The sequence below is a fragment of the Quercus robur genome, chromosome 11, assembly GCF_932294415.1.
Source record: "Quercus robur chromosome 11, dhQueRobu3.1, whole genome shotgun sequence".
NCBI lineage: Eukaryota > Viridiplantae > Streptophyta > Magnoliopsida > Fagales > Fagaceae > Quercus > Quercus robur.
In genome coordinates, this window is record NC_065544.1 from 40,547,391 (window position 1) to 40,562,011 (window position 14,621).

A 14,621-nucleotide genomic window follows, 5' to 3' on the forward strand; every position below is an offset into this window, starting at 1 on the left:
GTCATGATTGAAAGTGGAGTCAAATGAAAAGCTCCAAGTTATGTTATCAAGTTGTGTGGGAGGTCATATATACATATTTCTATAATTGAGATGGGTCACATGATCTAGTGCTAATTGTGTATGCCTTGGTTGAATTGATCATTGAAGCTTCACATTAGACAAAAGACTATCTCATTGTTGATATCCACACACAACACACAAGTTTATGTTCAGTAAATGCCATATTCATTTGTGTGATTGTACTTGATAAAATTTGTTTTCACATGCTCAATCTTTGTTAATTCAAGCACAAAAAGATTTTTGAGTGTTTTAGGTGTTTTTGGAAAGTATTTTGTTTGAAAAATCTGAAAATTTCAAAAATACAGTTTTGCCCTGTTTTGGCGGCTCAGTCGCGGGTATGTCAAGTCGCGAGTCTCAGTCGCATCTTCGCTGGTCATTTTTGGCGACTTGTTCGCGAGTGGAAGGTCCAGTCGCGAGGATCACTCAGAGATTTTCGCGGCTCAGCTCGCGACTCACTCGCGGGTAGACCTTCCAATCGCGAAAATCACTTAGAAAAATTTTTCAAAATTTTGTTCTTGAGTGCTTTGGCGGCTTGAGCTGGCGACTGTGTGGCGACTTAATCCAGTCGCGAAAATCGCGTGTTTTGCAGAAACAGGAGCAGTTTTTGAACTTTTTCAGTTTTTCCCTCGAATTTTTGTGACTGTTCATCTTCTCTCTAAACTCTCTCCCTCCCAAACACTCCGTGCTCCCTTTTCCAATCTCTAGTGTTGCACTCTTGTAGCTCAAAATCATCAAGTTACAGGTATGGGTTTTCTGTTTTACACTCTTTTCTACTTGATTTTGTGCTTTTACCCTTTGATTTTTCGCATATGATTGTGTTTTTGAAATGGGTTTTTGTTTCGGTTTCTGCTCCTTGTTCTTGCTTAGCTTGTGGATGCTGTTGCTATAGTTTGTGTTAATGATAGTCATACTCTTATTGCTCTTCATCTTGTGCTTAGCTAAGTGTTTCTTTTATTTCAATCTGAACTTTGAGCTGTTGAGTTGTTTCTATTGGTTCTTTTTGAGGCTGTGAGTTTTACTGTGCTAGATTTGCATGTTCTAGTGTGTTAATCTGTGGGAAGCTTCTGTTAGGCTCATTATACTGTTTGTGTGTCATATCATTTTTCCATTATCTGTCTCAATGTCATTTATCTGCCATTAGGATAGTTTCACCATGTTGTTCATGTGTTTCCTATCCTAGGCTTGGTTTATCCATATGTTTGAACTAAGTAGCTTGTTATTTAAGTTTTTAAAGTTCATTTGTATGGTGGATATCTCTTTGTTAATTACATGGTACTGACTGGTTCTGCACATATATTGCTCTATGTTGTTGTGGCCTTTTCTGATTGTTCACAGATGACTCCCTCACCTCAAAAGAAGAAATCTACTACAAAGAAGGCTGACAAAAGATTAAAGATGGATTCTAGACTGTTTAGATCAGTTCACCACTTTGAGAGATACAAGGATAATTTCTTGAATGCAGGAATCATTCAAGAGAGATTTGTAGATTTGGAGGACTTAAGGCAAACATTTATTCCCAGCTGTTTTGAAGGAAGAGGATGGGAAAAGCTTCTGGGTGGTTTCCCTGTTGTGTGTGAACCCTTAATTAGGGAATTTTACTCAAATGCTGTGATAAAGGATAATGAATTGAGTTGCTGGGTGAGGGGTAAAGAGTTTGTCTTGGATGCTCATGTCATAGATGAAGCATTAGGGCTTGAAGGATTAGATGATGAAGAATTTATCAATTACAAGGATAGGAGTGTGTCTATTGAAACAATTCAACAAAGGATAGGTGGGCAGAGAGAAGGGAAATGTTTGAACACCACTGCCTTTCCAGTGGACATGAGGTGCCTTACAATAATTATGATGTTTAACCTCTATCCCATTAAGAAATTGACTACAATCAACTGTGCTAGAGCAGTCTTTCTGATGGATCTCAAAGAAAAGAACTTCATAGACATAAGTTCCCACATTTATGACACCATTGTGGATGAGACTAGAACAACCTCTAGGCCTAAATTGATTTTTCCAAGTTTGCTTATGAGGATTTTTAGGAGTAATGGTGTTCCAATCCCTCAAGACATCAGTCCCATGTCTACACCCTCTGCAATCAACAAGCTTACCTGCAAAAGGATAAGTGTTAGGCTTCCAGGAGAAGAAGATGAAGGTGATGAAGGAGAGGCTGCCCCAATGGAGACTGAAGCAGAGGCAGCAGGGCTTGCATCAACTTCAACACCTAGGAGAAGTGGCAAAAGACACAGAGCTTCAACTTCTGCAGACACACCTCCAGATGCTTTCCAGATCATTCTGGAAAGGGTTGATGGGATCAGGGCAGTCCAAACTGAGCACTCTGACAGGATGAGAGCCATGCAAGACCAGATTGATGTCTTGGCTGCTACACTTGACAGATTCACAACTCAGCATGACCAGTGACCCTTTGGCCATTCCTGTCAAAAAGGGGGAGAAGTTCATTGATGATTGAGAAGCAGAAAAGCAGCTCTTAAGGGGGAGTAATTAGTTGAGGGGGAGTTGCTAAAAACAGAAACTGTGTTTATATATGTTTATGATTTGAGTACTTTTAGTGTTTCTATGGTTTTGATACACTGTGTTTTGGTGTATAGCTGTTTCTAACTCATTTCATATACTCTTGGTTTAAACTTTAATATATGTTGATGATGTTATTCAGGATGTTTTTGTTTGTACCCATATGCTTTTGTAAGCTTTTAGGGTTTATGGTTTATGCATAGTTTGTAGGCTTTATGGTATGTACCTTGCTTAAGTGCAGCCTTTATACTTTGTTGAAATCAGTACTTTAATCTAAATGTTCTGCATTTTGGTTTATGTACTGTCACTCTTGTGCCCTTGTAGGATTGTTCCTAGATGCATATGCCTTGTGTGCTATGCATTGGTTGAGTGTTGAGCATACAAGTGTCTTGTTGTGCTTGTTAACTTGTATGTCCTTGTGTTCATTCCAAGTGTGAATGAGCACTGTGATCACTTCCTTGTGGTGTTCACTTGGTTGATCAAGTCATGGTTTGTTTATTAACTCCATCTTTGCTTGATCACATTTTGCCTGTTTCATATGCATTTATAATTTTCTGCTTACAATGATCATGGTGTATTGTTGTGTTTCAGGAGTATTATGTTCATATGATTCAAGTGCTTCACAGCTTCTAGAGTTAGGTGTGAGTGAGTTTTGTTCAACTGTTCCCAACTCACATGTTAAGTCTAGAGTCTGTTTTAGGGTTTTGTCACGGAATAGCCAAAGGGGGAGATTGTAAGGTTGAATTTATTCAACCATCTAATTGGCTTTATTCCGTGCCAAATTTGCTTGTAATTCAGCATTTAGTAACCCTGTATTTAGGTGGGTTTGTTGTAAGGGTAGTGAGTGAGATAGAGTGAAGTTTGCTCAAGAGTGTGCAAGAAAACAGAGTGTCGCGGCTGGGACTCGCGGGTGGACTCGCGGCTATAAGCCGCCAGAAGCTGCACACGTGCCAAGCATGCTGGAAGATGAACAGTCATGCTAGCTGGAGCACTACAGGACAAAACAGGACAACTGGCCATACGGTTAACTCGCGACTGAATCTCTCGACTTGGTCAAGCCGCGAGGTCAAGCCGCGAGCCACCCCTGTTTTGGAAAAACCTGACGTTTCACATTCCTCTCCACTCCAGTATAAATACCCCTTTAACCCACGATTGAAAGAGAGCTTCCAGAGAGAATTTTGAGAGAGAAACCCTAAAGAAAAACAAGATAGTTTCACACACAATCTATACCTTAGAGTCTCTTCAAATTCCCTTACTCTCTTCCTCTCCATTGTCAAAACCTTGAGAGGCATTATACCAAACCTGGTTCTCACCATTATCATCTCTGTGAGACAGTCGTTTGGAGTTCTGGGAAGCAGTTAGGAAGGAGCCAATCTTCATTGGTTGATGCTATGGTCTAGTAGCGGAATCCGGGAAGCTAGAAAAGAAAAAGGTTCGGCGCAACCTCGTTGAAGCAAGAAGCTTGGAGGGCTTAGGTGCACTGGGTAGATTAGGCTTGGAGGGTCTATTGCTGTCCTTGTATCCCAACTGTATTTTCTAGTGGATTGATTACCGCTTGGAGGGCGGCGGAGAGGTTTTTCGCTGAGGTCTTCGGTTTCCTCTTCGATAACACATCGGGTGTTATCTTTGTGTTTGCATCTTCCTTCCTCTCTATCTCTGCCTTTACATTATCTGCTGTGGTTTTATTTTGTTATGGCTTAGATAGTTGTTTAACCAATTTCATATTATAGCATATGTTAAGTTTCTGCACACTAGTTGTTTGACATATTGCTTGTGTTGGTTAAGTTGGTTTTTGGGGGTCTAAACGTTCAAAAGTGTTTTTGTACACGTTTTTGAACTTTCAGAAGCCAAATGAAAAGCTTCATCATATGTAATCATTTTCTTGTGGGAGGTCATATATGTTCATTTCTATAATTGAGATAGACCACTTGACTTAGCACTAGTTGTGTATGACTTGATTGAATTGATCATTGAAACTTCACTCTAGACTAAGGACTATTCCACATTTGATACACACACACAACACACATGCCTAATGTTCAATGAATGTCTCATTCATTTGTTAGATTGTACTTGTCTAAATGTGATGTGTGTGTGCTCAATCATATATGGTTCAATCCAAAAATATTTTTGATCATTTTATATGTTTTTGGAAGTGATTTTTATCACTTTTTGTGTTTATGTTTAGTGCTTACTTTGTTTTTCAATGTTTAAACATGTTCTGGTTTGAAAAACAAGTGTCAGATTTTTTGGCCACTCATTTTGGCTACTTGCGTGAGCTGCCAGCAAGCTGCCAGTTTTGGCTACTCGGTTTGGCGACTTGCAAGCCGCGAGCCTAAGCCGCGAGTTCATACAGAGAGGTTTCGCGACTCACTCGCGACTTGGCTCGCGACTCGCCAGTCGCGAGTCGCCCAGAATCAGCTTTTTAAAGAGCTTTTTTGTGGGAAACTTGTTTTAAACCTCTCTCATCCTCTCTAAAACCCCTCTTTCAATATTTTTACATCAAAACCCAACCAATTTGAATGGTTTTTCAATCCATTAACATCTCTAAGGTAATTATAAACTCTTTTCATTGATTTTGATCCTTAGATTATGTTTTGGAGAGTTTTGTGCTCTTGGTTGGGATTTTCATCATAGGGGTTGGGAAAACTTATTTTTTGTCAATTTTCTTCATGGGATTGGTTTCTTTTGTTGATATGCATTGGATGTTGGCCTCTTGTGGCAGAAAGATCATGTATTAAGGGTGGATTTCATGATGTTCATGCATTGTTTCACATTATTGTTCATAGTGTGCATGCTAGGTGTTTGATAAAATGTCTCTTAGGCATTTTCTCGCTTGTTTGGACTCCGATGAGTACCAAACTTTGGGGTTTCTCATGTTTCCTCATTAGGAACATGTTTGGTTCATTGGTTGTGTATTTAACACACCTTGACCCACATGTGCATTTTTCATGCATTGGTCATGCATTGCACTTAGCCACCTCTTGCACACACCTTTGCTACCCTTGTCATGCATTGGTCTTGACCTTGCGTCTTCATCCTAGCTTGTCATGTCTACCTTATGCTCTGTAGCATGTTACTTTGTCTTAGGTTTGAGCTTCATTTTCTCATTCATCTTGCACCCCTCATGCATCATTAGCATTGTTCATACCTTCATCTCTTGCCCTCGTTTCTTCTTGACCCTTTGTCTATTCCTGACAAAAAGGGGGAGAGTATACTCTAGAGTATGTTTCGGAGTATTTTGTCATTTCTATATGACTCTTGTGCACATCCTTAAGGGGAGAAATTCTATTTCTCATGCACATTTGTAGGGGGAGAGATATTCCATAGGGGAGATGCATATACCAAGGGGGAGAAGACTTTGTGTTAACAATAAAACTTTATTGTGTTTGTTGTCTTGTATTGCATCGTGTTTGTGTTTTGGACATGCATATATCCCTATGCTATTGTGCTTCTTTGAATGCATGTTCGAATGATCATTTACTTTGCTATGTGATCATTGTAGTCATTTCTATATGACTGTTTTGGTGTATGATCAAGTTGCTCACATGTTTCACATCATGTTTACTTGATCGTAATTTGCTTGTTACATTATACTTGTCCTTTTATTACTTGCTTTACCTTGAGGGTCTAATGTGTTTTGTGCAAGTGTTTCAGGTTACAAGTATATATGTTCCAAGTGCATCACAGCTTCTCATCACTTTGAAGGGGAGAAACTTTATGCACTTTTAGTTTATATTATTTAAGTTTTTATTCAATATAATGTGGTTTGTACCCATGTTGCTTTTGTAAGCTTTTAGGGTTTATGTTCTTTTACTTGTAGGCTTTATGGTTTGTACCATGCATTATGCAGCCTCTATGATTTTGTTAAATTAGTACGTCTATCCAAATGTCATGCATTTTATGGTTAAGTACTGTCACTCTTGTGCCCTTGTAGGATTGTTCCTAGATGCATATGCCTTGTGTGTTATGCATTGGTTGAGTGTTGAGCATACAAGTGTCTTGCCTTGTGCTTGTTAACTTGTATGTCCTTGTGTTCATTCCAAGTGTGAATGAGCACTGTGATCACTACCTTGTGGTGTTCACTTGGTTGATCAAGCCATGGTTTGTTTCTTAACTCCATCTTTGCTTGATCACATATTGCCTGTTTCATATGCATTTATAATTTTCTGCTTACAATGATCATGGTGTATTGTTGTGTTTCAGGAGATTCATGTTCATATGATTCAAGAGCTGCACAGTTTCTAGATTTAGGTGTGAGTGAGTTTTGCCATTGTTCCCAAACTCACGTTTAAGTCTAGAGTCTGTTTTAGGGTGTTTTGTCATGGAATAGCCAAAGAGGGAGATTGTAAGGTTGAATTTAATCAACCATGTGTTGGCTTTATTCCATGACAAATTTGCTTGTAATATAGCACTTAGAAACCTTGTATTTAGGTGGGAATCATGTAAGGGTAGTGTGTGAGAGAGTGTGAAGAAATGCTCAAGACAGTGCAGTGAAGCAGAGACTCGCGGCTAGGACTCGCGGGTGGCTCGCGGCTTGCAAGCCGCCAAAAGTTGCTCACGTGCAGAGCATGCAGGGGAGCTGAACAGTCACGCCACCTAGAGCACTACACGACAAAAATCCAGACTGGCCATTAAGTTAGCTCGCGACTTGAACTCGCGACTCAGTCAAGTCGCGAGGTCAAGTCGCCAGCCAGCCCTGTTTTTGGAAAAACTGACTCTTCGTATTCCATTCTCACACCAGTATAAATACCCCTCATTCCCACAAGATATGTGTGGCTATTCAGAAAGAAAAACCCTAAGAGAGGTTTCTTCAAAACACCCACCCAATTAGAGAGAGCTACTCATTCTTAGAGAGAAATCTTTGTAGTCTCTTCTCATTCCCTCTCTCATTGTCATACCTATTGAGAGGAGATTTCTATCCAAACACTACCCACACCCATTCAGAGTGTTGAGTGTCTTTGGAGCTTTGGGAAGCATTGGAAGATGCTAAGGATGGCGGATGCTACGGTCTAGTAGCGAAATCCGGTAAGCTAGAAAAGAAAAAGGTTCGGCGCAACCTCGTTGGAGCAAGAAGCTTGGAGGGCTTAGGTACATCAGGTAGATTAGGCTTGGAGGGTCTATTGCTGTTCATGTATCCCAACTACATTTTCTAGTGGATTATTGACCGCTTGGAGGGCGGCGGAGAGGTTTTACACCGAGGGCTTCGGTTTCCTCTTCGATAACACATCGTGTGTTGTCCTTGTGTTTGAATCTCTCTTCCCTTTATCTTTGCCTTTTATTTTCTGCTGTGGATGTGATTTATAATTGGTTTAGATAGTTTTTACCAATTCCATATTATAGCTTATGTTCATTTTCCGCACACTAGTTGTTTGACATAAAGCTTGAATTGGTTAAGTTGTAATTTGGGGGTCTAAACATTCAAAGGTGTTTATACACGTTTTTGAACTTTCATATATGGCCCTCAAATATAAATTCCTGGCTCTACCACTGAGCATGGAAAACGTAGATTGTCAAAGCTTCCAACGATCTCCTCTTTCACAGCTGCCTTCAACCTCTCTCTCACTTTCTCTCCCTCTTAAGGATTTTCCATTATCTATTTTTGTTTTTTTCAGATCAACTTTTTCCTTGGTTTCTCAACTCCCCTCAAACTATTCAAAGAAAGGCATGAACTGAATTTTTGGTCAATTGCTTCTTAATTCTGATTTTAGTTTTAGGGGAGTGGAAGCACGAAGGCAAGCAGATGTAGAAGCTGTCCAGGAGGCCAGACGTAAAATAGAGCTTGAGAGATAAAGCAACATGACAAGCATTAAGCCATTGTGAGAGAACAAATATGAGGTAATATTCTACGTTACCAAAACAATGGTTAAGGTTTCTGCATAGATATTATACGCTGGATTTGATTTACATATTTGTATAACTACAATATAGATTTTTAAATTTAAACTACAAGATCAACATAAATAAAACTTCTAGAATAAAGCTTTTGCTTTAGCATCTTTCTATCTTATCTCTTCTATTTGAAAGTGATTGTGATCATGTAGTCTTCGAATTTGAGTAGGCTGACTCCATTTGTGGTTGCACCTTATCATTGTCTGTAACTTCCATAAGCACAAAAGTTCAGAAAACAAAAACTATTTTTCTCTTCCAATTTTTCCTTTTTTCTTTTTTATAATTATTTTGGGGGTTGAGAAACAAGATTCTTATATATCTTAGCTTAATCCATTTGGGTTATTTCAAATTTGGAAGAAAAGTAAATGTAAGACTCAAGTATTTTTCTTTTTTCCTTCTTCTACAAACATAGCAAGAATTGATATGGTTGCTTGGAGTTTAAAGTATTTGTTTTAATTTTTATTTTTTAGGGATAGCTGAATTTGATTTTGATTTTGCTTTTTATTTTATTTTTGGGGTGGAAAATGTAATTGGCCTATTTGCGTGCCTTTTTTCTTCTATATCGCACAAGACACATTGTTTTGAAATTCATCTGTATATATTTGTCACATAAAATAGAGTCTCATTTTCCCTTTGACTTTTTCCATTTAACTTTTTAATTTTTAGAAATTTTTTCTATATTGGTTAGGAATTTAATATAGACAAATTGCAATTGGTGGAGGTAGAGAAGAAGAAGATAAGTCAAGAGTACGAGTAGAAAGAGAAGCAAGGTGATATATGAAATAAGTAATTTGCTTTTCTAAAATTTCCCCTCATTTTTTATTTTATTGATCTAAAAAAAGTGTTTTGAATAATATGTGAGATGAATTTTAAGATTAAGCTACTCACAATTGGTGGAAAAAGATTGAAACTTAGAATTTAGGACACAGGTAATTGATAGAATTATTTTGAACTGTAGTTTCATTTTAAAGATGCTTTGGAAGTGATAGTTTATGGTAACATGTAATCTTTCTCTTCCTTCAACTTAGTCACTACTTTGATGCATAAATAGATTATTTGTACATTAGCCAACCTCCACATCAGCCCCTCCACTTTTTTTAGAGAGTATATATCTCACTAATTGGTTTATTACCTTAAGAAGTAGAAATTGTTCATTACATATATTATAGAACTATGAAAATGATTGCATAGGAAAACAAAATCATAGTTGCTTTAATTATATCTGTAAAAATAAGCTTATTACAATTTCTAATTTCTTTCATTATTTTATTCAGTTATAGAATACAAATACAAGTGAAAGATCAATTGGGACTTATAAAGAAGCAGAAAATAATAATTCACTCTAAAAATTTCTTGTAAAATATATAATCTAAGTTCTTAACCATTTCCAATTTTATACTTATGCCTAACGTTTTTATAATACTAACAAACTTTAAATTTTGCATCACATTGTGCAGAATCTGAAACCAAATAAGTACCTTAAGAAATTCAGAACTTGATTGGAAAATCTTATACATTCCAAATAAAAGTTGATGATTACAATTTCAAAGAGGGATGTAAGTTTACACCATCACAAGTGCCTTTAAATCTAAGTCTAACAAACACTACAAATATGTTGCTAATAGCATTTATATTAAGGCCTGGTTTGGATAGCGTTGCGTTTCTGCGTTTTGCGTTTCTGCGTTTTCCTTTTTTTTTTTTTTTTTTTTTTTAAAGCGTTTTTCCCACAAGCGGCTACTGTTCATGCAACAGTAGCCGCAACTTTTGACTGGTCAGCTATGAACAGTGCACGAATGCACTGTTCATGGACCCACAAATTTCATTTTTTATCAATTTTTTCATTAAAAATGGGTCCCACAGCACTATTCACACATTTAAAAATTATTTTGCTACAGTGTTTTCAGTTTTCAGTTTTCAGTTTCAGCAAAATAAGTTCTATCCAAACACACCCTAAATATTTAGAAACACCGGTCAGCAATAATCAAACTATTGCAAATGATCCTATCAATGGTTCAAATATTAAATTGCTTGCCGGGTTAAAGGTTATAACTAACGACAACATAATAGATGATATCTTTGAAACTACAAAATCAGTAAGAAAACAAAAACTCATTACTAATTTTATATTATTTGCTTCATCATAACCTTTCTTTCTCATAATGTGTCTTTATTTATATTTACTCTTATTAAAGTTTTAAATATTTATGCAAAATAAACAATCAATCTGAAAGTGTTTTTTTTTTTTTTTTTTTCCATTATTTTCCAGAATGTGCAAAAAGATCTTAAAGAAAAAGGCCTCCAAGCATACTTCTGACAGCAACATAGGCAGCTCCTAGAAAAGAAGAAGTAATTCCATATGATATGTCATAACTGTGCTAATTGAGTTCCTACAACTTAACATCATAGTTTTTGATTTGCTTTTAATGTTAGACAATGTTTATGAACTTCAAATTCTCTTTAGTGACAGTACAACACGCTTTTACTATAAAACAACGGCCCAAACCAAAATATCAATTTGTGGTTAATAATTGTTGGGTTAAAATAGATTGACCCTGTTTAATTAATTCAATTACCCAAGTTGATTAATTAGGTCAAATTACATTCAAATCATGGAGGCACCAACAAATCACCAAATAACTAATATGCCACGGAAAATAAATTAATACAGTAATTTGTTAACAAATGGGAAAAACTTCTCGCAAGGAAAAAACCCCACCGGATGAATTTACGGTCATTGCTCACAAGAATCCATTAATCAATAATCAAGCGGTTACAAGTATGAGGAATCTTATCACTACCCTAGCCTATCCCAAAATATCAACCTACAGTTGAAATTTTGTTCCAATACCCAATTGGACTTGATCTTGTGGCAAACTTCTTTCCTTTGTTGCACAAATCTCCAATCTGTGACTAACTCCTTTACACAGATCCCAGTACATAACTAACTCTAGCAACATAAATAATTGTTGTTGGCTGCAAAGTTCTTCATTTCATAAACAATGAAGATCAGGAAGCACTTAGTTACTGAAAGCTCGAATGTGTGTGAAAACACAAGAGTTGTTTAGACCTCCAAATTAAAAATTACGACTTAGTTGATTTTACTCTAACTTAAACTAAGTGTGGAATAGAGTAAATGCGAGCGAACAAACAATATAACTACTCTAAGTCATATTCAACAAATATCAACAAAAAAATGAAAGCTAAAAGAGTAAGGAAGAATGATGCAAACACAAGACAACACCGCAATGTGTTATCGAAGAGGAAACCGAAGAACACTGCAAAAAACCTCTCCACCGCCCTCCAAGTGGTAAATTGATCCACTAGAGAATAAGTTGGAGTACACGAATAACAAAAGACTCTCCAAGTCTAGTCTACCCCATGTACTTGATGTTGGAAATCTGGTTTTGTATCTCATACAAAACACACAGCAAAAGCAACAAATATGGATCTATTTCATTCAAGATTGATAACATGCACAATGTAAGTTTCAAAATTTAAGAACAAGATAGCGTACCTTGGTGCGGTGAAATTCAAAACAAAATATTAGAAGTACTTGGGAACACTTTTAATCTTCACTCCAATTCCACTTTACGCCCAAGAAATGTGGTCTCTCAATCAGTTTGCAAGGGAGAATAATCGAGTGGCTTCACTCACACATACACACTATTTCACAATGATGTCTCTCTTTTTTCTAATAAAAAATTTTGTATGTTTCTCCCTTTATATTTAACTGATTATCTAATTGGGCTGGCCTATTGGGCCTTTCCAATTGAGCTTTAGTATGTGGCTTGGAATGGGACCAAAAAGGACCAATAAGACACTAGCTCCAATGGGCTTTGGACTTTTCTGTCAACTCTTAACAAGTCCAAAGTTACCATTAATTATATTTAATACCACTATATAAATATAATTGCACTCTAAGCCTTATTAATACATTATATCCCAAGACTTTATTATACATGCAACCCCTTCATAAAATATTTGTAGTATTACAAAGTCATGAATGAAGACTGCCACTTTATAGATTACTACATCTTAATCCTTGAGTACCCAGTTTAATTCTTTAAAGTTATTCATCATATATTTATTATGAAATCTAATTTCATAAATATATACTTTAGTAATTTCTTACCAAAGTGGTTAGGCCTAAACTCTCTGAATAACTGAACCCATTAAACTTATCTCAAGGGAATATTTTATATCTCTGTTAAGAGATTATGAATTCTATCTTAAGAATATATGTTCCATCAACACCAAATGTAGCTACCCAACATAGTGAGATTTTGACCATTACTTTAGATCTCACTCCTGATATATCAAAGCAACTTACACTCTATGATCAAGTCCATTATTCTCTCGGGATTAAGAGTTCATATAAATAGAAGTCGTGAGATTTATTATTCATTTGACAGTCGTTAGGAGAATAATAAATCTCACAGCAGTCCAGCTCAATATGTCCTAACTCTTAAAACATATCAACATATCAACTAGAAGTCTCCACTTCCATGATCAAGATAAATCATCTTAGTTGATATATTATAGTCTTCGCAGATGAAATGCCCAATTTCATTACTGACTACGAACTAAAATTATGAGTGTACAAAGAACTTGTGATTTATATCTTCTGTGACTTTTCATATAAATCACATACTATGCATCTCATGGACTATATGATAATGTCCGAATATTCATGTTACCATTATTTTAGATAATAATAAAACAACTTTATTAATCACAACATTAAGTCATACATAATGTCATATATAATAACGTACATAGCATCATACAATAGGATTTTAGGGCACTAATCCTAACAATCTCCCACTTGCCCTAAAGACTATTATGCACTAATTTAACTCCCATTCCTTCCAAATGTGACTCGAAAGTCCTTTGAGGCAAGACTTTGGTAAAGGGATTTGCTAGATTATTTGCACTTTCAATCTTTGCCACCTCTACATCTCCATGAGTAACAATGTCTCGAATGATGTAGTACTTTCTCTCAATGTGCTTTCCTTTCTTATGATTCCTTGGATCTTTGGATTGTGCAACCGCTGCACTATTGTCGCAAAACAATGTAATAGGAACTTGCTCCATTTTCACTACACCAAGATCAGAAAGGAATTTCTTGAGCCAAACAGCTTCCTTTGCTGCTTCACAAGTAGCAACGTACTCAGCTTCCATGGTGGAGTCCGCAATGCAAGATTGCTTAACACTCCTCCAAGTTATGGCTCCACCTCCCAAGGTGAAAACACATCCTGAAGTGGATTTTCTAAAATCTAAATCCGATTGAAAGTCTGAATCTGTATAGCCAATGGGAATCAAATCCTCACACCGGTAAACAAGCATGTAATCTTTCGTTCTCTGAAGATACTTGAGAATATGCTTTACAGCTTGCCAATGTTTTGGTCCTAGATTTGATTGATATCGGCTAACCATGCCAACTGAATAACAGATATCTGGTCTAGTACAAAGCATGGCATACATGAGACTTCCTACTGCAGAAGCATAAGGAACTTGTCTCATCATATTTTCTTCCTCTTGAGTCTTAGGCCTTTGGTCACCAGACAGAGGAACTCCATGTCTGAAAGGAAGTAATCCTTTCTTGGAGTTTTGCATGCTAAATCATTCTAGAACCTTATCTATATATCCAACTTGTGATAAGCCTAACATCTTATTCTTGCGATCTCGCCAAAGCTTGATCCCTAGAATAAAGTTAGCCTCATCTAAGTCCTTCATATCAAATTGGCTTGACAATCAAACCTTTACTGATGACATTACCCCTACATCATTCCTAATGAGTAGAATATCATCAACATAAAGCATTAGGAACATTACTACTTTATCTCGATGTCTTTTGTACACACATGGTTCATCAAGATTTTTTTCAAAACCAAATGACTTGATTGCTTGATCAAATCTGATGTTCCATGACCTAGATGCTTGCTTAAGTCCATAAATGGACCTTTTCAACTTGCATACCATATCCTCTTAGTTCTTTGCTATGAAACCTTCTGGTTGGATTATATAAATTTCTTCTTCAAGATTGCCATTTAGAAATGCAGTCTTGACATTCATTTGCCAAATCTCATAATCATAATGAGCAACAATGGATACGAGAATTCTGATAGATATAAGCATGGCTACTG

The 14,621-nt window shown here is 36.6% G+C and overlaps 1 long non-coding RNA gene across 1 annotated transcript; it reads left to right on the forward strand.

The window, feature by feature from the left end:
• Nucleotides 1-3,662: 3,662 nt before the first annotated feature.
• On the forward strand, nucleotides 3,663-7,892 carry LOC126707098 (uncharacterized). The gene is made up of 2 exons (XR_007648810.1): nucleotides 3,663-4,015; nucleotides 7,632-7,892. It is a non-coding gene; the product is annotated as an uncharacterized LOC126707098 (long non-coding RNA).
• Nucleotides 7,893-14,621: the final 6,729 nt, after the last annotated feature.